General features: G+C 44.4%; 1 protein-coding gene and 1 long non-coding RNA gene across 2 annotated transcripts in view; both read left to right on the top strand.

The window, feature by feature from the left end:
• MAB21L3 (mab-21 like 3) overlaps positions 1-5,922 on the top strand; it is a 165,715-nt gene extending 159,793 nt beyond the window's left edge. The window contains exon 7 of the mRNA XM_033092786.1: positions 5,089-5,922. The gene's annotated coding sequence lies outside the window, so the exon portion shown is untranslated. The remainder of the gene's footprint in view (positions 1-5,088) is intronic.
• A 3,466-nt stretch (positions 5,923-9,388) lies between these two features.
• Positions 9,389-18,382, top strand: LOC117014377 (uncharacterized). Its single transcript, XR_004421502.1, has 5 exons — positions 9,389-9,589; positions 11,351-11,411; positions 12,140-12,292; positions 13,378-13,462; positions 15,380-18,382. It is a non-coding gene; the product is annotated as an uncharacterized LOC117014377 (long non-coding RNA).
• The last annotated feature ends 2,572 nt before the right edge of the window (positions 18,383-20,954 follow it).

The raw sequence follows: 20,954 nt of genomic DNA on the forward strand, positions 1-20,954 counted from the left end.
TTAATATAAGACCTGGTCTTATTTTCGGGGAAACACAGTATATTCTTTACTTTTGCCTTTGTTTTTGTTTTTTTTAACACATAAATGAGATTATATTCTAAATATCATTGTGCAACTTACTTTTTAGACATGCAGGTATATTGTCGACATTTTTCCATGTCAGCATATACAGATCTATCCCATTCTTTTTAGCTGTAGCACAGTGTTCCACTTATTTAAATAACCTCCCTTATTCCTGGACATCAGCAATAAGGACCCCTTTTTGCTCTTGCAAAAAGACTGCAGCAAACATCCTCAGACATATCTTTGCAACTTTTGTGTTTCCATAGGAACACAAATAGTTCCATTTATGTCCTAATGAAGACAGTGCAGCTAATCAGAATAGGACCACCTATATTTAAAAACAAAAACAGATTGGGGTAGGGGGTGCAAGGAGAGGGTGGGGATGATAATGGTGGGTGTTTCGGCTTGATTTGAGGATTTGTGTCATGATGAAAGAAAAGTCCATTTAGCATGAACCTCATCTTGCAGTTCTGTCATTCTAAAACGGTTACTTTTACACTTAATCTAGATTAGATGTATCCTAAAAGCGCAGTTTTGCATCCAATTGTGTGAAGTTCAAGAACATCGTCTTACCTGTATCCCAGTAAGAGATGCAAGTGGATATCTCCTTGGATCTGGCATTCGCTGGGTCAGTTTGCACTTTTTCCTATTGAAGGAATTCCGAGTTCTTTAGTTACACAGGTAACTGTGGTTTGAAATTCAAAACAATAGCATGTCTTCCGTGATTCTCCTGAGAAAGAAAAATTCCAACAGCAAGCAATGCCACTGGGGTCTAGACGCCCTCCTGGCTTTGCCTTCTACGAGTGTAGACGTGTCACTCATCTCCCCACACCCGTGAAATGGTGCCGCCTACTTTGAATTGTTACTGTCAAGATCACAGATAATGTGTGTAAAGCACACAGAGAAGGTACATGTTCAAATAATGGCAATTAGTCTTATTTTCAGTTGCAGCTACGAGGAATGAATACCAAGCAAAAGGGATAAAAGTCAGAGTCAATGAGGAGAAAATCCAAGGAATGTTAGTAGTCCATTTGGACTTTTTTTTAATTGCAGTGGCTTTGATACCTGGTTTCTATGGTGCCGAGAACTAATGTCGATTAAGGGGACACTACCTGCCAAGTTCTGTATGAGGAACATTACATACATCGTCCTGCTTAATCCTCACACATTTGTAAGGTGTGTCATCTCTTCCTGTTTTATAGATGGGAAAACTAAGACGTAGGTTTCATGTTTAACTGGCTTTCTCAGATTTATCAGTCCAGGAAGTGGACAAGCTGGTGTTAGAACTCAGATCAGTTCATCCCAAACCGATGCTCGTCCAAGTACCAGGCTGCTGTCCACCACACCAGGCTGCTTCACGAAGTCTTCACGAAGTTTCTTATCTTCTGCACATTTTTCTTTACCTGACCCCACTCTGATCACTGTGGCAGATTCGGGGCCTCCCTCTTGCCTTGTTTGATTCGCTGCTGTATCAATCAGGATTCTCTGGGCTGCAAGTGACAGAAAGTCAGTGCAAACTGGCTTACGTGCATCAGGGACAAAATTGGCCTGTCCACATGAGAAGTCTAAAGATGGGCTTGGACTTCAGGCGTGGCTGCACTCAGGTGCTCAGATAGTGACACCAAGCTCTGTCTATCTTCCCTGCCACTCTGGGTTCTGTGACTGGCTTTCCTCTCAGAGGCCTCTCTGCTCTAAACAGAAACCTTGCAGCCCTTGACCGCCGAGGGTAAAACAGCACCCTTCCTCTCTCCCAGTGTCTCTGTGGTCCATAAATCACGTCTTAGTGAAAGCTCACGTGCCCATTCCTCCCTGTGGCTTGAGGTGTGGTATATCCTGTTGGCTAGGCCTCCGTCTCAGGCTCACCCCTGTGACCAGAGCATGTGGGGTCAGCCTTATCTGAGTTACAAGGAATGGTTCCCTATAGAACACAAGATCCTGTAATGAAAGGAAAGTCAAAAGAAGTTCTGGATAGAGACTCTGCAGAATGCTTCTTGTTTTTCACTCACCAACAACCCATAAGCCTATCTTTTACCTGAAGAAAACTCATATTTTAGATACAGAGGGATTCCATAATGGCTTCTTTTTTGTTATTTCTCTTGCATTATTACGTACAGTCTCTATAAGATGTCTACAAACCCTCCTGGACGTGGTATATCCTGCCTCCTCTTCCCACCTGATTAGCAGTCATTTTTTATGCTTTTGTTTGCAATTTACAGAAAGCTGTAATTAAGTGAATTTCCACGTTGATAGGGCATATATTCCAAGAAGAACAACAAAAGCAAGTATGTTTGTAACAGTTTATATATGATAAAAATGAGAGAAATTTTCTTAAATTTGAATATAATCATAAAAATTTACATGACTTTACCAATAGCAAGTTGGGAAGCTAAAATAAAAAATTTTTAAGTATCAATAGTAAAAACTATTTTTGATCAGCCATTCTAGAGGCCTCACGAAGGAAGGAAATATTAAGTTACCTTTCTCTTCTCCCTTTAGGCTATGATATCACAAAACTGTTATCAAGTGAAGAGGTAATGAAAGAGTTTGCGGCCAAAAGATGTTTTTAAAAACAAAAGTTTTTAAAGATGTGCAGTTAACAAATGACAATAATAAAATTAATAAGACAGTTAATAAAAATATTTTGTTATTTTTCTGGATTTTTCTGATATTTGTGGTTCTGTCAACTTTAAAAATTTTAATTATAATACTCTCGATTTAAATAAATATTTACGTTTGTAATAATTTTCTAATCATAATTTTGATTCTTTTTCTCACAGAGGATCCCCCAAATCTAAAAAGTTTCAGGCCCACCCCACAATCTGGATCCATGGCTGGTCAAGGGAGGAAGTGAGACAATACAGAAGTTTACTTTTGTTTTATTCACCGCTGGTGAGTCTATGTTTCTGTGTAAGATTCCACGCAAAGAAGACAGGATTTGTTTCTTTAGAACTGGAAAATTAGTGTTTGAGCCAGCCAACAAATAAGGCAGCATGGAATTATAATAGACACCAGACTTTGGTTCAGTTTCTGGCTTTCCGGCAGACTGAAAAAGCTCTGAAAACTTACTTATCCTTGGTAGTTAGTTTTGTCATCTGTAAAATGGGAACTTTGGGTTGGATGAGCTCAAAGTTCCTTTCCAGCGCTATGTTTCTGATTTTAACAGCTCAAGTGTTGTCAAGCGACTCCATGACTTGCTCGGGAGAATACAGAAGGGCTCATGAATTTTTGATTTGTAAATGCCTGCTGCTAAGTTTGTGAAACCGGATGATTCTCATAAGTAGGTTAAACATATCCTTCATATATTATTTGCATTGTTCAATTATTTAATACAGCCTTTTTTTTCATAACAGGGCGAAGGTAAACTTTTGCACCGCCCCTTCTATATACAGCAAGCACACGTTCTGCAAAAGTGGAATCCAAAGCAGTTCTGCTTCACTGATAAAACTGTAACCACCACGTTCTTTTCTACATACTTCCTGACTCTTTAAGTTATCCTTATAAATGTGATCCCATTTTTATCTCCAACAAATTCGTAGGGGGTACACCAAGCAGGGATACTTATCTCCGTTTAACAGATTTGGAAAATGAAATGGAAAAAGGTTAAATCACTTTTCTATTAGTTTGTGTTGACTAGAGACAAAAACAACTGGAATACAGGCCCTCCCATGCCCAGCCCCGCTATGAAGGTCAGTATACGGAAAAAAATCTCAGATCAGAAGCAGACACTCTGGTCATCTGGCATATATTTGCCAAAAGCCCTAGGATTTTATGTAAACGGGACCATTCTTCTCTGCTGGCTCTTCCTCTGTACTTTCCTTCTACCTCATTCCTATTCACTACAGGTTTCACTTTTTTTTAAATGTGTTTCAGCTATAGCCACCAAAGTATTGATGAGCTCCACCTGCACTGTTTGAAGCCATTAAGCCCATTGTCAGGCTGCCTGTTCCACCTCTGGACCTGGTCTTCCCATGATGCATCTGACTACCTCTGTTCATAGGCTTCTCCCTCCAGGAAGCCTTCCCTGACCACTACCTTCTCCCTTACACATCCCACGTCAAGGGCAAGTTCCATTGTCAAACATGGGTGGCAGAGTAGCGCCTGTGCAATCTGAGGACAATACTTATCCATTGCTGGGGACAGATCTGGAATTCATTTTAAATATAAGAGGAAAGACCGTTCCTGAAGGTAAGGGAAACATGGTCCTGAACCCCCTGCCAGCCCCAGGGCACAGCTAAATGTGCTGGCCAAGCAACTAGTAACCGTCAGATAACTCAGAGTCTGTAGAACAAGATAGCACGTGTGGGCATGGGTTGGCTGGCTGGCACTGGCTCTTTCTCACTGACCTATTCTGCACTGGGTGCTGGAGATTAGGTGGTTTATTCGGGTGCAGTGAGGCCACACAAAGAGGACACAGGCACTTCTTAAATGGTGCACCTCAGCATGTGTGTACCTACCTGCTCAAGGGCCTCTACTCAAATATTGATGACCAGAAGCTTTGTCACAGTGCCCACGCAGCCAGTGGCCACCTCTCTGCTCGTGAAATGGGAGCTCCCCATGAAAGACAGGCCTACTCAGGCAAGAGCAGCATTCCTAGGAAGTGCCACTCTGACAGCTCAGCCTGGAAAGCAGGACAGCTCCCAGGGGTGTGTACCAGCATCTATGTACACTTTTTCACGTGTAGGTGATACAGGACTCCGCTCTGGGCCCAAGCCTACTCACCGGAGGCCTTCTTGTTGAGATTCACTTTGTGGTGGGGTCAGTCCAGCTTAATTTTCTGTCACTATCCTCCACGATGACAGGAGGCGACTGGAGACACTCGGATTCACCAATGCAATCAAAATTTCAGCCCCCATTGACACAAATAAAATCCAAATGTAAAATGAAAATTGCAATATCCAGTTCTGGTGTGTCAGAATTTCTAATGGAGAAAATCACATCTTGGTTTTATTATCTACCCGAGTGCTGCTTTGGAAGGTCTCTTTCGAGCTAACATTTCATACCTATGGTAAAATTTTATTTTTGTAGTGTTCCCTGTACATTGATGCCGGTTCCTGGCCTTTGACAAAAATAATCTACAGCTACCAGAAAGGAAGGACAAGATGGAGCAGGAAAAGGTAACTCATGCTTAATGAACCATTACAATGCCAAGGTCTGTACAATGAATAATATGTCTCTTTTATGCCTCCCTATATCCTTAAGAGGTCAGTATTAGAATCCCCATTTCACAGATGAGTAAACTGAGGCTCCTAAAAGTTATGCAATTCACCCAAGGTTACACAGGGAGTGGATTCTGGCCCGCTCAACCCCTAAGACCCATCTTCAATGCCCAAATCTGAAAGTTAATGACAGCTAACAATTTGTCAACTCTAGGCACTCTTGGCCCTCAGCAAATGAAATCCATCTGCACTTGCAAGTTGCTTAAATACTCACAAGTCCGACATTCCATCGCAAGAAGGCAGACACATAAAATATTTTATGTGGTAAAACTGCTGATAACGGCTAATCTTCTAGACAGACACAAACAACAGTTCATTATTTTTCTAACTGTTCCTTCATGTTAATAGACCTTGGCCGATGTCTAGTCTTGGCATAAAGAGTCTGGGAATTTAAACCAAAAACTCGCTCTTCTCCTTGATGGTAAGATGATCTGTTTTGTCATTCAACGTTGCCGTGTCCTGCTTTCCTTATCTATAAAATGGGCACAATAAATTATGCTGAGGGTGTAATGAGACTACATACACGAAAGCTCTCTTTGAAACTGTATTTCAGGTTTCTTGGCTTTCCCTTAAGAAATACAACCAAGGTGTGAAATAGATGCACAATGGAATAATAGTTGATGTTCATTGACTATTTACTATGTGCAGGCATTGTGCTAAGTGCCTTAGGGTCTTCATTTCATTTAATCCTCCCAACACGAGGAGACAGGTCCTAGTATTATCCCCATTTTACAGATGGGAAAAATAAGGCACAGAAAAGTAAGATACCTTCCAGGTCACATAGGTGAAAAGTGGGGGAGTTGAGTGGGATTCTGAACCAGATGGTTTCCTTCCAGAGCCCATGCTACTAACCACAATACTACACTGCCTCACATATATTAAGAATAATAAATAAAATGACAGCCAAGGTGTTAAACAGTTAGGTTAATTATCGAAGGACAGTCATTTAACCTACATGCTCCTGCCAAAAGATTCCAGTCCAAACATATACCTGGCTGCGTTGGCACCTTGGAAGATAACCTGTGAGTCCCCAGTACCAACCTGCAAGGTCTCAGCTCTTGGCGGTTCCCTGCCAGGCTCTCCCTGTTTCTTTCCCTCAACCTCCATCACCCTCAGGTATTTGTCTCAACTGATTCTCTGTGGCTTGCAGTGTCTACCATGCTGGTCCTCCTACCTGACTCTCCCAAGAAGCCACCCCAAACCCTAGGATTAAACTACCTGTCTGTCTTCTGCTGGCCCTCACAGCAAGCATCCTGACTTCCTCTTGTTCTGACAGGACCTCACCTGGTGAAATCCTTTCCTTCTGTGTCTATTTCCCTGTCATATACACCTCAAGGTTTGTGCTGCGTTTTAGTCATCTCTGTACCTTCAGCACTTCATACTGCCCACATTCAAATCTGTCCACAGCCGGTCTTTAAAAATTGCTAGATGACGGTATCTCGTATTGGACCCTGGAACAAATAAAGGACATTATAATGGAAAGTATAATCCAAGTAAAGTCTGTAGTTAGGCTAGTGGTATTGTCCCAACTTTAACGTCCTAGTTTTGATAAATGTAGCATGGTTACGGTTATATAAGATGTTAACACTAGAGGAAGCTGGGTGAAGGTTGTATGGAGACCCTCTATGCCATCTTTGCAACTCTTCAAGTAGATCTAAAATTATTTCAAAATAAAAAGTTTAAAAATCAATCAGTAGATGGCTTTTCAGCCTAGTATGTAAAGCCACCCTTTTGGAGTCAAACAGACCTAAGTTAAAATCCTAACTAAAACATTTACTACACATACTTAGTAAATGCCTGATGTCACCTCAGGCACATCAAAGTGATATAGTCTCTCTGAACCTCACTGTGAAATGGCCTGGCACAGTGGAAACACTCAATAAAAGGTAGTTGGTTTTATTGCAGTCAGTTTGATCATTCATAATAACCAAGTGTTATTACTAAAACGATATGTTAAGAATATGACCCAAACTTTCCTTTTCAAACTGACTCCTACTGCCGGTGGCCAGCGTCCTCACACACCCTCTACTTAAGCCACGCCCACTCATCCGTTCCACAGATGCCACTGAGTGTTCTAGCCACTGTTTGGCAAAAAGCATTGCTATAAACAGCTTTACACGCTAGTGGATCTAGACAGGCAATAAATAAGTAAACTACATAGTGTATTGGTTCTCAGAGTGAGTGCCCCATCCAGCTGCATCAGCACCACCCGAGAACTTGCTAGAAACGCACATTCTCAGGCCCCACCCCGCTACTGACTCCAGGACCTGCGGGTGTGGCCCAGCAGACAGTTTCAACAAGCCCTCCAGGTGATTCTGGTTAAGTACTCTGGTTTAAGAAGCACTGAACAAGTAAGTCAGTGTTAATCAGGATTTTAGAGAATAGTAAAGCTGGAAATGGGGTGATGGTATACCAGGGTGAGAAGGGGGGTGCAATTTCAAACAGGATGGTCACAAAAGCCTTACTCTGAGGGAGTAAGACAGAAAGGAGATGAGCGAGTGGGCCTCCAGGGTATCCAGGGAAAGAGCGTTTTAGGCAGAAGGAATGGCAAATGCAAAGGCACTGGGGCAGGAGTAGGCCTGGGGTGTTCAAAGAACAGCAAGGAGAGCAGTGCAGCTGGCCCGGGGTGAGCAGAGGGGAGAGAGCAGGAGGAGAGATCAGGGACTCCAGACTGTGCAGGGGCTTGTATGCTACTGCAGAGTTTGATGTTTCCATATTGAACCTGGTCCTTCCAAAAACACTCTACCTTTTCCTATATAGGCTAGAGCCCTCCCCCGTTCCCTGAACCCCCCTGCCTTGCCTATCTATCATGGTCCCAGCCAATCCCTTCTCTTCCTTAGTTTCCCCCTCCCATGCTGCAGAATGAGCCTCTCCCATGTCTAACTTCCATAGACACCTTGGTTTAGCCCCCCCAAAAGCTACAATCTACCCTTGCCTAAATATAGGTCTTGCGTATATTTTTCCCTGTTGGATTGTGTCCACGTGAAGCAGAAATTTTGTCTTTTTCCTCCATTATTCCCAGTGCTCATCGCAAGGCCATGTCTGGGCATTGCAATGCTACAGAAACAGTTACTAAATTTCTCTTCATGCAACAGGATAGAAACCAACACCTTATCGGCACTGGATAAATATTACAAATGTTGCCAATGATTTTGCAATTTGCCCTCCGAGGTAACAAGAAAAGAAACTCATAGATTTATTCACAAACCACCAAAGCATTTTGCATGCAGTTGCAGGACTCACCCCGAGTTTCCCTAAAACCTGCACCGCCACTCCTTTTTCCCAGCACGCTCCCTTTGTGTCTGACAACCCTACCAGTCCTATGTTGCCAATGGCTCTGAGGATTGCCAAAGAGTATCAGCAGTTTACAGCGAGCCTTGGGCCAGCATGGGCCGAGGTGGGACGTGGGTTTGAATTCCAGGTTCACCATCCACTGGGGGCTCTTCCTTTTTTACTTTTCTTTTTAAAAATATCACGAATCCCTTTAGCATCTGGTGAAGCCTATAGGCTGTTTCCAAGTACTAGAAGGTTTTAAATGCATCACATAAAACATAGAAGATTATGGAAGAAACACATTTTACTGAAATATAATTGAAATTATGTTAACAGTTATCAGAATATTAAAAAAAATAATTTGTGATAGTAATATTTGCCTCTTTATGAATACATTAAGTAACAGGATCTAGAGGCAAGTTTAACAAGTGTCGAAATGTTGCCATAATGATAAGCATAAAAGATATTTTGAGATATTCACGACTGTAATATGACAAGAAATTATCGGTAATTCCTAATACTGACAGAGATCTAAGTACTGCCATTCCTATACTAGTTCATGGATTACATTCATGATTGAAGGAAATGCCAGATTTTAGTCTGACTCTAATTATTAGAGGTTGGTGGGAGAAACAGATTTTTTTTTTCTATCCTATTTCTTTGTATGCTATTCAAAGACCCCTTAGCCCCAGAATATGAGTTGGGATAAATTACTTTACCTCTCTTAGTGTCTGTATTCATAAAATGATGCTTAATAGGTGGCAGCTATTATTATTTTATTTATTTATTTATTTAGCAGATTAGAAAAAGATATGCAGTAGTAGTTAAAGATTCCCCATCAATAGTCTGGAATGTACTCTGGGTCATTTCATGGTTACAACCAGTCCTATAAGCGGACTCATTTGGCATTCATCTTTTTCAGTTGAGAACTACTACCCCCGCAATGTCCCTCGTCGGCCTGAAATGTCACCTTGAGAGAAGCATGCGTGCCTTTGGGGGGCGAAAGATTTTCAACTTCTCGAGGCTCCTCACAAAGGGTCAGTACTCCCCGTGACCCGTCACCCTGCACTCTAGCCATCCTCACCGCAGTCTCAGGTTATGGAGTGGGCCATTGGTGAGCCCAGGAGGACATGTGGGTGGCTACAAAACAAGGGGACACATACTTGGGACAATCTACCCCAATTCACCCCTCTCCCTTTATGAAGGCCCTTTATGAAGGCCATTTATGAAGACTAAACTGTTTGCCCAACAAGATCCCATTCAGTCTATAGTCAGGGTCTCAAAGAGGCTTTTCTTAAAATTCAGCCAGGTATGCTATTTCATTCTCCAGTTAGTTTCCATCCTAAAATGGTTTCTTTACTATCTTTGAGTGACGTTAAGTTGGTTTTCAAGCACTTGAAAGGTGTTTCCTCTGGGCCATCCCCTCCAGAAGCGATCTCTTCATGGACCATGCGATTTCTTCAAGCTCCATAGAGCAAATTTTGTTGTGGTCAGAAGGAGGCATCTATTCACACACAGACTGCTGGGTCCCACCCCCAGAGGTTCTGATTCACTGGGGTTGAGGGTTGGGGGGCTGAGCATTTGCATTTCGAACATACTCCCAGGTTTCCTTACCTTTTGAGCCCAGTTTCTTTATTATTAAACCAGGGCAGTACTACCTCCTTTTCAGGAATGTTGAAAAGATTAGAAAAAGATATGTAAATATATTCAAAGCACTAAGCTCCCAGCAGAAATTTAATAACTAGTAATTAATTCCCACAGTGGGGCATTGTGGAGAGGAAGCTTTCTGGAGATGACAGCAGAGCTGTCTTAAAGAAGCAGCAGAAATTCCCTGGGGGTGGCGGGAAGAAGGGTGTGCAAGGTGTTCCCAGCATAAATAAAAACAACTGTGTGCAAAGGCCAGGATGCGTGAAAAAAACACAGCTAATTCAGAAAGCTGCCAGAAGTTAACACTTGGCTGAAGCTAGTTCATGGATCGTACGTACATATGCAGGGGACTTGAGAGCAAGGGCCTTTTGTGCTGCTGAGGACAAGAAATGGCAGGCCAGAATGGAGTCACTTTTGCTAAGCTACCTCCCCCAACCAAAACACAATAACTAACTTCACTGCAGTTTCAGTCTCTCCCAGGGGTAGAATTTTAAACCAATCTGTCAGAAATTTCCTGATCAATACCAGCGAGGTAATTGGCATGATAAAACCCCTGCCATTTCCTTCCCCGCAAAAGATGACCTGGCCTAAAAATAATCTTTTTTTTTTTTTTTGGTGGGGGGCTAATAACTTGTCTGCCCCAAACTTCTGCCTATAAAATCATTCCATTTTGTACACCCCCTCAGAGTATCTTTCTAGTTCCCAGACGGGATGCTGCCCAATTCTTGAATTGCTTAATAAAACCAATTGGATCCTTGAATTTACCGGGTTGAATTTTGTTCTTGTTTGTTTGTCTGAACACTGTTTGTTTTTTAAAATTTTCAATTATAGTTGACACTCAATATTATTTTATATTAGTTTCAGGCGTACAGCATAGGGGTTAGACATTTATATGGTTTATGAAGTGGTGCCCCCATAAGTCTGGTGCCCACCTGGTGCTATACACAGTTATTACGATATTAATGACTATCGTTTCCCTATGTGAATTTTGTTCTTTAACAGTGCTTTAGTAAAGACTTTCAACTCTATTCTAAAGGAGATGGGGAACCATTGAGGTTGTTTCAAGCAGTCATGACATGAAGTGGGGATAGCATAGGGAAGGAGGAAGGAGTCTGGGCTGATGACAGTTTCTCTCTTGTGTTTATGTGTAGGTGACAATGGTGCAACCTACCAGAAGTACCACAGAAGGAAAAACTAGCTAGGGAGAAGACGGTAAGGAGTTAAATTTTCGATATGTTCAATTCAAGCCTCCAAGACCCCCACATGGAGATTCTAAGGGGTCGTTAGACCATGTGACGCGAGATGTCGTGAAGAAATTTTGAACGATAGAGTTAGAAGACCTCAGCACTTAGGTGGAAATGAGATCCACAGGCACCGATGAAATAGCCCAGGGAGGAGTACATAGCACGAGAGAAAACCTGAGGACTGAATTCTGGGAAAAACGATGTTTATGCGCCATCTCTAATGGAGCTCAAGTCAAGGTTAATGAGAGTGGGCAGGGCCCCTGTTTCCTGTTCTCGTAATATCTGTACACAAAGTCTGGTTTAAATGGACATCAAGGTCAGCCTTGGTCAGTGGTACCCACAACAGCCAATGCAGCACTTAGATGGTAGAAGTGACGCAAGGAAACCTCCCCAGCAGGCCATCGGGACCGGGCAGGGAGTCAGGAGGGAAGACACAAGCTGATAAAAATTGGGGGGGGGGGTGCATGTGATCATCAGCACTGCCCCTCCTCATTACTCAGTTGGCAGAGTCTCTAGAGAAGCGAGTCCAGGAGCAATTGCCCCACTCGGTCATCCTCTAGCGATGGGTCTGTTCTCCAAACACAAGAATGAGATCCCTGGATTTGCCGAAGCTTAGAAATCATCTCCTAGGAGAAAGATACTGTGACCCGTGAGTCGTCACAAAAATAAATCCTGTTCCCTTTCCTCTCTCTTAAGACTCGCAGGACAACCACAAAGGTCCTGTTTCCTACTACCCAAGCTATCCTACCCCAGCGGGATCCCCCAGAAGCCCAGGCCTGAGAGTTCGCCTTTCCGGACACAGGTTTCTGAACTGGGGAAGAAATGCAAAGGCCTGCCCTGCGAGCCCAGGTAAGAAGAAGGTTAATGAACATAGAACCCTAGAACGGAGTCTGGGCTTTCTATGTGGGACAGAACAACAGAAAAGCAACTGGAAAAGTTTACTGGGGCAGGAAACACTCCACTATAGGTAGGAGGTCCATGATTAGAACACAGTCCAAGGATATCCGTGTGTAACCCCATCTCTGCTTGAGGAAATGTAGTGCTTACAAAAATATAAACCTATCAGACAAAGTAGGGCAAGTCCAAACTTCTTTTTTTCCCCTTAAAGAGTGGATTTAAGTAGAAGTTCATCCTCTCTCGTTTTAATGACTATATCACGCAAAAAATGAGGCACGCCTCCATTAAAATGAAAAAGCCTTCGTTATCCTCAGAGACGATTCCTTCGAAGAAAACGTGTGACCGAACTCTTGAAAGAACAGAACCCCTGTCCTGATTTCACAGAGATCGGGCCTGAGGTGTCGAAGTTCTGGCAGGGGACGGAGGCTCTGACAGGACTGTCACAGGCTAGGAACACATGGGAAATGTTTAGTCAGAAGGAATGAAAACACAGTGTACGGATGGAAATCTGATCTCCGTAGTCCTATCTTTATTATAGCTGGAAGGGGGTTGGGGTGGGGAGAGGCAATTCTAAAACCAGCAGACTGTTGAAACAGAACTGTAATGTGGCGAAAGGCTTTCCTGGGGAAGACAGGGCTCCTCCCGCACTCAGTAAACACCTGGGCCCAGCCACGAGCTGTGGTATTCAGGCCCTTATGTACCTGGGACGTACTCTTCTCACAGGCTGCACCCGTGAACTTTCTGGAAAGATCTGTCCCAGTTTGTGATGACTCCTTGAAATGGGAAGGCTTTAGCTCTGGGTCTAAAGAGACCGTCCCCCAAGGCAGTGTCCCATCACGAGAGAAGGGAGACAAAAGCCATAAAGGACCAGGCTCCCAAGAGGATAGGAGGGGGTGGGTGGCAGCTTACTTCACTCTGAAGGTCCCTGGGGTGGGGCCTGACCACCCAAGGCTGAATTTCAAGGCCCAAGCCAAACAGTAAGAAAGGTTTCCCTTCACCGTGCTGTTTGACGGACTAAATACGCCTTTTGCTCCTAGAAGTTCCTCTATCACCTGCTCTGGAGGTGGTAAAGCTGTTCTCCTCAGGACTAGACGCTGACTCAATCCTTATTGGCGGAATTGGGTACGAATGCAGTTTTATGACCTTGGAAGAGTTGTTTTGTTTACTTGTTTGCTATGAGACATTTTCCCAAAGAAAACCTACAAGGGCGCACTATATAAAGGCCCAGCCGCTCAAGTTGCAACAGGAGTAGGTGGTTCTGGTTCCCTTCCTTCCTCAGCTCCCCCTGCCCCTCTGGGGCTCCCCCTGCCCCCTCTGAGGCCTTCCTCAGGTCCCTTCCAGGGCCCCCCAGATTCCTCCGCGTTCAGCTGGGAAATGCAGAATTAACATCCCTCAGTGTCCGCTCCCGGGTTGGATTAGGCTTAACCAACTGAGTTTTCCGCAGAGCCCAGCACTGTTCGGCTGGTTTCTCAGGGCCCTACTGCTCCATGGTGCCTTAGGAGGTTTCTAATACGCGGCTCCAACAATCCGGCAGCTCTCCCCCAGGACAGAGGCGGTGGCTGGGTCTCGTGGTATCTACACTGTGCAAGCCCCAAACCCTAAGACCTCCTGCTTGGGCTGCCTCCTCTGACTCCCTGTATTACTCACGGTCAGCCAGTAGGAATAATGTCTAAATTCTAGAATTCCACGCCTGGACTGAATTAATCTCCTCAGAATGAATGTGTCTTGTAATGCTTACCCCGAAAATTACTTAATTCATTCTGATTTGGGAGCAAGAGACAAGGGTTACCTTATTTCCAAGCATCTTGTCTCAAACAACCCACTTTAGGTTCTGTATTCGCCACTCCTGAATAATTAAAAGCCAAGGTCACACATGTCACTAAAGGAACGTATAATTAACATCTAAGCGTAAGCATTGCACTCTCTAAATGGACTCAGATTGTTTTTAAAAGGGTGGTAGGAGAGAGAGGGCTTGACCTCATTTTTTATTTAGGGAAAACGGCCTTTTGTGTCTTCATAATATTTTTTTTTGTAAGGAGACGAACACACACTTAAGGTAAAATCACTGATTAAATGACACAGCCATCTTACAGATGGATATCCCAAGGTTTTGAGGAAGTAGCAATGTCACGATCCACATGACAGCTTAAAAAAGGAATGTCAGCCGTTACCCAGTCCTACACCCACATTCTTCCTTCAAGAAAGGAAATTGAGGTCCAAGTGTGTAAAGGAATGTCCTCAGATCACACAGCCAGCTAGTAGGCAGATGGAAACTGGAGCCCTAGGTTCATGGCTCCAAATGCAGTGCTTTTCCCACTACCTCATATAAAGACAGCAAGGCGATTAGTTAACATCTCTCAGAATTGCTGTTTTGTTTATAGTACAATTCAGAGTGTTCATTAGACATGTTTACATGCAGCAAGCAAAGCCTGCATCACAGATCTCCCGCACACATTTGTTAGAAAAGGAGTGATCCTTAGGCTTTCATGTGTCACCTCCGTTTGTTGAGTCTCCACAGACAAGCTGGCAGGATGGGGGTATTTGTGAGAAGCCAAAGAGAATGGGAGGGAGGCCAGAACACAGGGGTTGTCCTGAATGGGAAGGAGGCAGTGAGGTGTAAGCCCGGTGGTTCTCATCCCCGGATGCATTAGCTTCACTCAGAGAGATTTTTTTAAAGCACCATGGTTGGGCTACATCTCCAGAGATTCTGATTTATTTGACTGGGGGGTTGGGGGGTGGGACCCAGACACTGGCATTTTCCCACGATTCCTTTGGTGATGTGTGTGTGTGTGTGTATGTGTGTGTGTGTGTGTAAACAGAGCTGGGCTGAAAATCCCTCACCCTGACACATATAAACTATTCTGAGTTTCCCTCATGTAGTTAAAAAAAAAAAAAAAGAACACAAGAAAAGGAAGGAAGGAAAGAAGGAAGGAAGAAAGAAACCGTATCCCATTGATGGCTGTAAGAATTAAATTAGATTAGTATATAAAGCATATAGTAGTTTCTCAATAAATTCCACTCTTCTTTCCTCAAAAGCAGCAGCCTGAAGTTATCCAGTGAAAGAGAACAGGAGTGAAGATAATAAGAGGAGCTGCCACTGTGAAAGGTCTTTGGTACAGGATCAGCATATCTAAGTTCTTCATTGCTTTCCGCTCTCTCCTGGTTTGCTGGAAAAAATACCCAAATGTCAATCAATGGCTGGGCACACCGAATGGCCCCCGGTTGAGGTTCTACCCTCTCAGTCATTGGCATTACTTTGTCGGGTTGGGCAGCTTCCGTGTACCTTCCATTGTATAGGATTTCTGCTATCGGGGAGAATCTTTTTAGAGGATAGGGTGAAGGCAAGAGGAGACTGGCCAGAGACATATCTCTGCTCTCTGTCACACACACCTTTGTGCCTCATCTACCTGCATGAGGTGATTTTCTGCCGACCCAGAGACTGAGAAGATTTCAGATTGCAAATAATTCATCGTCCTTCCCAGGGGCATCAGGTACCTTCCATTCTCATCTCTGAACACGCAGCATACGGAAAATTCTGGAGGTACAGCATGGAGGTAGAATAAGTAAATAGCAACAATTAATGCCTTTGGTTCATGGAGCCGCAAAAGCAAAAATTGTGTTCCAGGCCTGCTTTTTCTTTATTCCTCTTGCACTTCACAAGCCTGAAGGAAGTGGGCAGGAAAAAAGTCAGAGGTCTCACCTCCTGGACACTTGATCCTCTGTAGGCAGCCCTGCTCTGGCCAGTGTTTGGCGTCAGCCTGTGTCCAGTGGTGGCAATGGTAGGGCCCATCCCTCCAGCCCAGGGGGCCGCCTCTGCTCCACTGTGTGTGTGGAGTGTGGCCGTTTAGTCTTGTGCCTGCCTTTATGGAGAGTTCCTGCCCAGCCTCTTGGGCCAGTTCCCTGGGTCCAGGTTCTTTTCCAATTGTCCACATCCTGTGGTACCCACATTTCCCCCACCCAGGGACTGAGTTTCCCAATGTTCCAGCTGCAGAATCTCCCCCAGGCAGGAAACTTTGTCCCCCAGTCATCACAGCCCAGCTCCGGTAGGAGATACAAGCAGAAGTGTGGTGTGTGGAGGAGATGGCGGGTTTTGCTGCATCCCCTTGCTCTAGGAACTGCCAGCCCACCATCCAGCTGCCTCCTACCGCCACTTTGGTGGATAACCCTCTGCCATTGCTGTCTAGAATATTCAAATGGGCAAGATGTCTCCAGATACTCCACCCCATGGAGTCATGGTCTCTCTTCCTCTCCTTACCCAGAATGCCCCAATCTTTTTCCCTGTAGTCATCAAGCTCGTGAGCCATTCAAGTGTGCTATTTTTACGAGAGTGTGAAGGATTCTCAGGGTACAAACTATATTTAGCAGAGGTTAAAGTTCACATTACACAATCAGTGCGGCAGAGGATGAAATCATTAAACAGCCTGTGGACTTTTCCAGAACTAACACTTCTCCTTTCCATTCTGCCTCCAGATAGCTCAAGCCCTTTGTTTTCTCTAAGAAAAGGAGTCCTTTTCTTGTTAGGCCTCAAGTCTCTACCTCCGCCTCAGACTGAGATTTTTCTTATAGCCATCCGAACCCCTGAGTTAGCAGGAATCTATTAATATGGGGAAATGTTCAGTGGAACCCTTCCACTGTTGAAAAATCTAGTCTAGAAATTCTTAAACATGCAAGCTACCCACCTAGAGGCTTGGATTAACACTGGCTGACAACTGTGGTTGGCTTTCCAGGCCACGGTATTAAGGGCTTATATTTGAGGAAATCAGTATAAAAATGAAGAGGAAGGCTCCAAGCTAGCTCCTCAGTAAGAGAGGAGCTGGAGACCAGGACCTAGGACTAGGTATGCAACATGATACTCTGCCTAGATGGCCTCTCAGCCGCTGGAAGCGCCGCTTGCAAAGAGCCCCAGCTTCCAGCCCTGTGCAGGAAGTGCGTAGGCTGAAGAGAGACCCCTCGCTCAAAGTGACACCCCCTTCCTGGGGCAGCCTGCATCCAATGACTAGTCAGGGTTCAATATAGAGGCCTGGCCCCTGCACCTCAACTCAGGACAACTCTAAAGCAGCAGCCCTGCTTCAGAGCTCCCAGGGAGGTTAAGGGAACCCTTTGTTAAGACGGCCTCCTGTACTGCCCAACTTCCCGCTCTGCCTCTTGCACAGGTAGAAATCTCAAGAGCACTTCTTGATACAATAAGTCCACATTTAACGTCGTCGATAGGTTCTTGGAACTACCGCGTAACTACCAATGAAACCAATTTCACCGAAGGCTAATTGACGTAAACAAGAGTTACGTTCCTACGACATCTCATTGCTGTTACAACGAAAGGATGTTGAATAGAACGACGTTATTAGAGGACGTGCTGTACACTCCTGCATTCAGTCTCCATCTCAGAGTCGGCTCGCCAGGGAACCCAACCTGAGACAATGACCAAAAAACCTTAGTAACATTTCCTAAACTATGTGATGTTCGCATGTCGTCTTTTTGGGGAGATTCTTCAATAAAGCTCTTCAAATCGCAAATGTGTTGCCTCCAATTTTCTATACAAGTGTTGTCAGCAGACCCAGCAGCATCAATACCCCAGGTGAGGGGATGAGAAATGGGGTATCTCAGTCCCTATCCCAGACCAACGATATCAGAATCTGTATTTTAACAAGATCCTCAGATGATTGATATGTATATTCATGTCTGAGAAGCATGGTAATTGGATAAGAAATTATTGAGTAGCAGTGTCTGCTGGGAGAGCAGGAGAAGTATCCTGGCCCAATGGGAGTCATCTCTTTTTAGTTCGGAAGTTATTTTTCCTGCTGAAAGGAGTCTTAACACCTTGTGTATTTGCCAGGGTCCAGTCACAGCAGGACAGAAAACAGGCAAATGGTCAGACAAGAAATCGCTCAGGTTAGGGAACTGAGCTGCACTACGAAGCAAAGAAGGGAGAAGCATGTATGTTCTCGGAGTATGGAGGAAAGATGAAACACTTCCCTTGCAGTGCGATGGATGGCCTTTGAACACAAGGAATGACTTAGAACTTCCCCACATGATCATAAGGAAACTCAGGCAAGAAAGTGTCCCCAAGGGCTAGCACTCACACATAGGTGAGCAAGGGGACAAATTCACACCATTCTCTCAGCCACACCGTCTAAAGATTCTCCCCAGTGCTTCCATGAGCAGGAGCTAGTTTTCTATTAGAATGGCAATAGTCTCTTGTAGGTAACATGCAAAGATGTTAGTAAGGTTTAATGAGATGCTTCCACGGTTCCCATTTTATAGGGAGCTTCTCTCATTCTCAGCAGATCCTTCTGTTGCTAATAAAACACTGCATTAAACTGTCTCTCTGGATTTCTGGCCTGAGTTTGACCTCTGTGTGTCACTTTCAATCAAAGTCCTCGAACACAGAGTAGACCAGAACCGGTAAGTGGTGCTGGTAAAGAATGTTGCTTCACCGTGATGGACTTATGTCCGGCTGTGGCCTGTTTCATTTCAGGGCAGCAGACAAATCAGCGGGGACCACAGCCCAGCCAGCCCTGAGAGAGCAGTGCCCCTAACAGAAGGCGTAAGAGTTAGCAGATATCGGGGAGCGGCTGGAGAGGGGGCCAGTTTCAGACAAAACGGAGTAAACACGGTCCACTGAAGGCCGCTAAAAACCTCAACAGAACACACAGAGCAGCTGCTGGGGGACTCTGAGAAGTAAACGGTAGTAGGTGGACTGGGGAGAAAGACCAGTTGCCCTCTGTATCCCCCAGGCTGAACTTGGGGCACCCCAAAATTTGGAAATGAGCACCAGGTGTGAATTACAGCTCCCTCTTGTTCTGGTTCACGGTGCAGGTAACACTCAGAAAGTGGGGGAGATGCCCTATTCTTTTTCTTTTCCTTTTTTTCCCCTTTTCTCCATTCTCTCACACCCCCCCCCCCAGGCAGTCCTGTGGCACACACAGCAGTAGCAGTGAGAGCAGCAACCGTGGGGGCCCCCAGGGGCCCTTCCATCTCTGTTTGGAGGACCTGTTTGCCCAAGAGAATGGGGGAACCTCCTTTCCTTGTTTTCCTTCTCCCTGTTCTCACCACCTGGCTTTTCATGTGGGCGCATTCATAGGAGGTCTGCAGCACAGTAGGAAATAGACCACCAGCTTTCTATCCAGAGGATGGAAAGGGGGGGGGTCACAGAGTGGGCAATCCCAAAAAGGGGGGAGCCCAGGGAAGTGGCCCCATAAAGGTGTTTACAAACTCCTGGGCTCCACCCTGGGCTGTGCATGTATGGATCTGCTCTTAAACAGCACACTACAGATTCTGAGAACTGAACTGAAGGGTAGACCACTACTCGGGTCCCAGAAGACCCCTGGTTTCACACACATGGTATAGATCTGAGTAGTTGCAAAGACTCTGCAAACAAAACCGACATTGGGACTGTGACCCATAGAGGGTCACAGTCCCAATGTCAGAACGTTCAGCCAAAATCCATCCAGGCCAATTGCCTATTAAAATACAAATAACGTCATTTGCAAAAGACGTGAACAAAGCCCAGGGTCTCATAACAATATTCAGAATATCCAGGTACAATCCAAAATGACTTAGTGCATTCGTTTTCTATTGCTGCTACAACAAATGACCACATAGTTAGTGGTTTAAAATAACATATACATTTTTTTCCTGTTTTAAAGTTCTATGGTTCACAAGTCCAAAGTCAATCTCACTGGGAAAAGTCCAGGTGTGGGCAGGGCTGGCTCCTTTTGGAGGCTCTGTGTGCAGATTGTTTCCTTGTCTTTTCCAGCTTCGTGAGGCTTCCCGCCTTCCCTGGCTCATGCACCAATTCCTGCGTCATCAAAGCAGGTAACATAGTGTCTCTCTCTGATCCTTCTTCCACTGTCACATCCTTTTCTGACCACAGCCAGGACACATTCTCTGCTTTTAAATGTGCTTGTGGTTATATTTGGTCCACCAATGTAATCTAGCCATCTCAAGGTCAGCTGATAAGCAATCTTAATTGCATCTGCAACCTTAATTCCTTTCGTTATGACATGTAACATATTCACAGGTTCCAGGAATTAGAACGTGAATATCTTTGAGGGAGACTGTATTCTGTCTACCCATGGAGGCAGCCTGTGAAGAACCCTCAAAACTCAACTCATGTGAAAACAGATAATCAACACCGATGATGCAGATTTTGGAATTTTCTGACAAAGACTTTCAAGCTACTATTACTTTATAAAATGTTCCAAGAAGGGAGAACACTCTTGAAATTATGGAAAAATAGAAAGTCTTAGCAGGGAAATAGAAAGTATAAATAATATTCAAATATAAATCTTAGAATTTAAAAAGACAATGACTGGAAATTTCATCTCCTACTGCATAGCCCAATAGAAACCATTCGATATGAAAATGGAGGGGAAGAAAGATTGGAATAAAAATGAACAGAGCCTCAGAGACCAGTAAGACAATATCAAAATGTCTAATGTTTGTGTCGCTGCAGTCCTAGAAGAGAAGGAATGTGGGACTGGAAAAAATAATGACTGAGAACTTCCAAAATTTGACAAAAGACAGAAATCTACAGAATCACGAACCTCAGTGAAGTTCAAATAGGGTAAACCCCTAAACTCCATGCCCAGACATGTCATAATCAAACTGCTGA

The sequence above is a fragment of the Rhinolophus ferrumequinum genome, chromosome 22, assembly GCF_004115265.2.
Source record: "Rhinolophus ferrumequinum isolate MPI-CBG mRhiFer1 chromosome 22, mRhiFer1_v1.p, whole genome shotgun sequence".
Lineage (NCBI taxonomy): Eukaryota > Metazoa > Chordata > Mammalia > Chiroptera > Rhinolophidae > Rhinolophus > Rhinolophus ferrumequinum.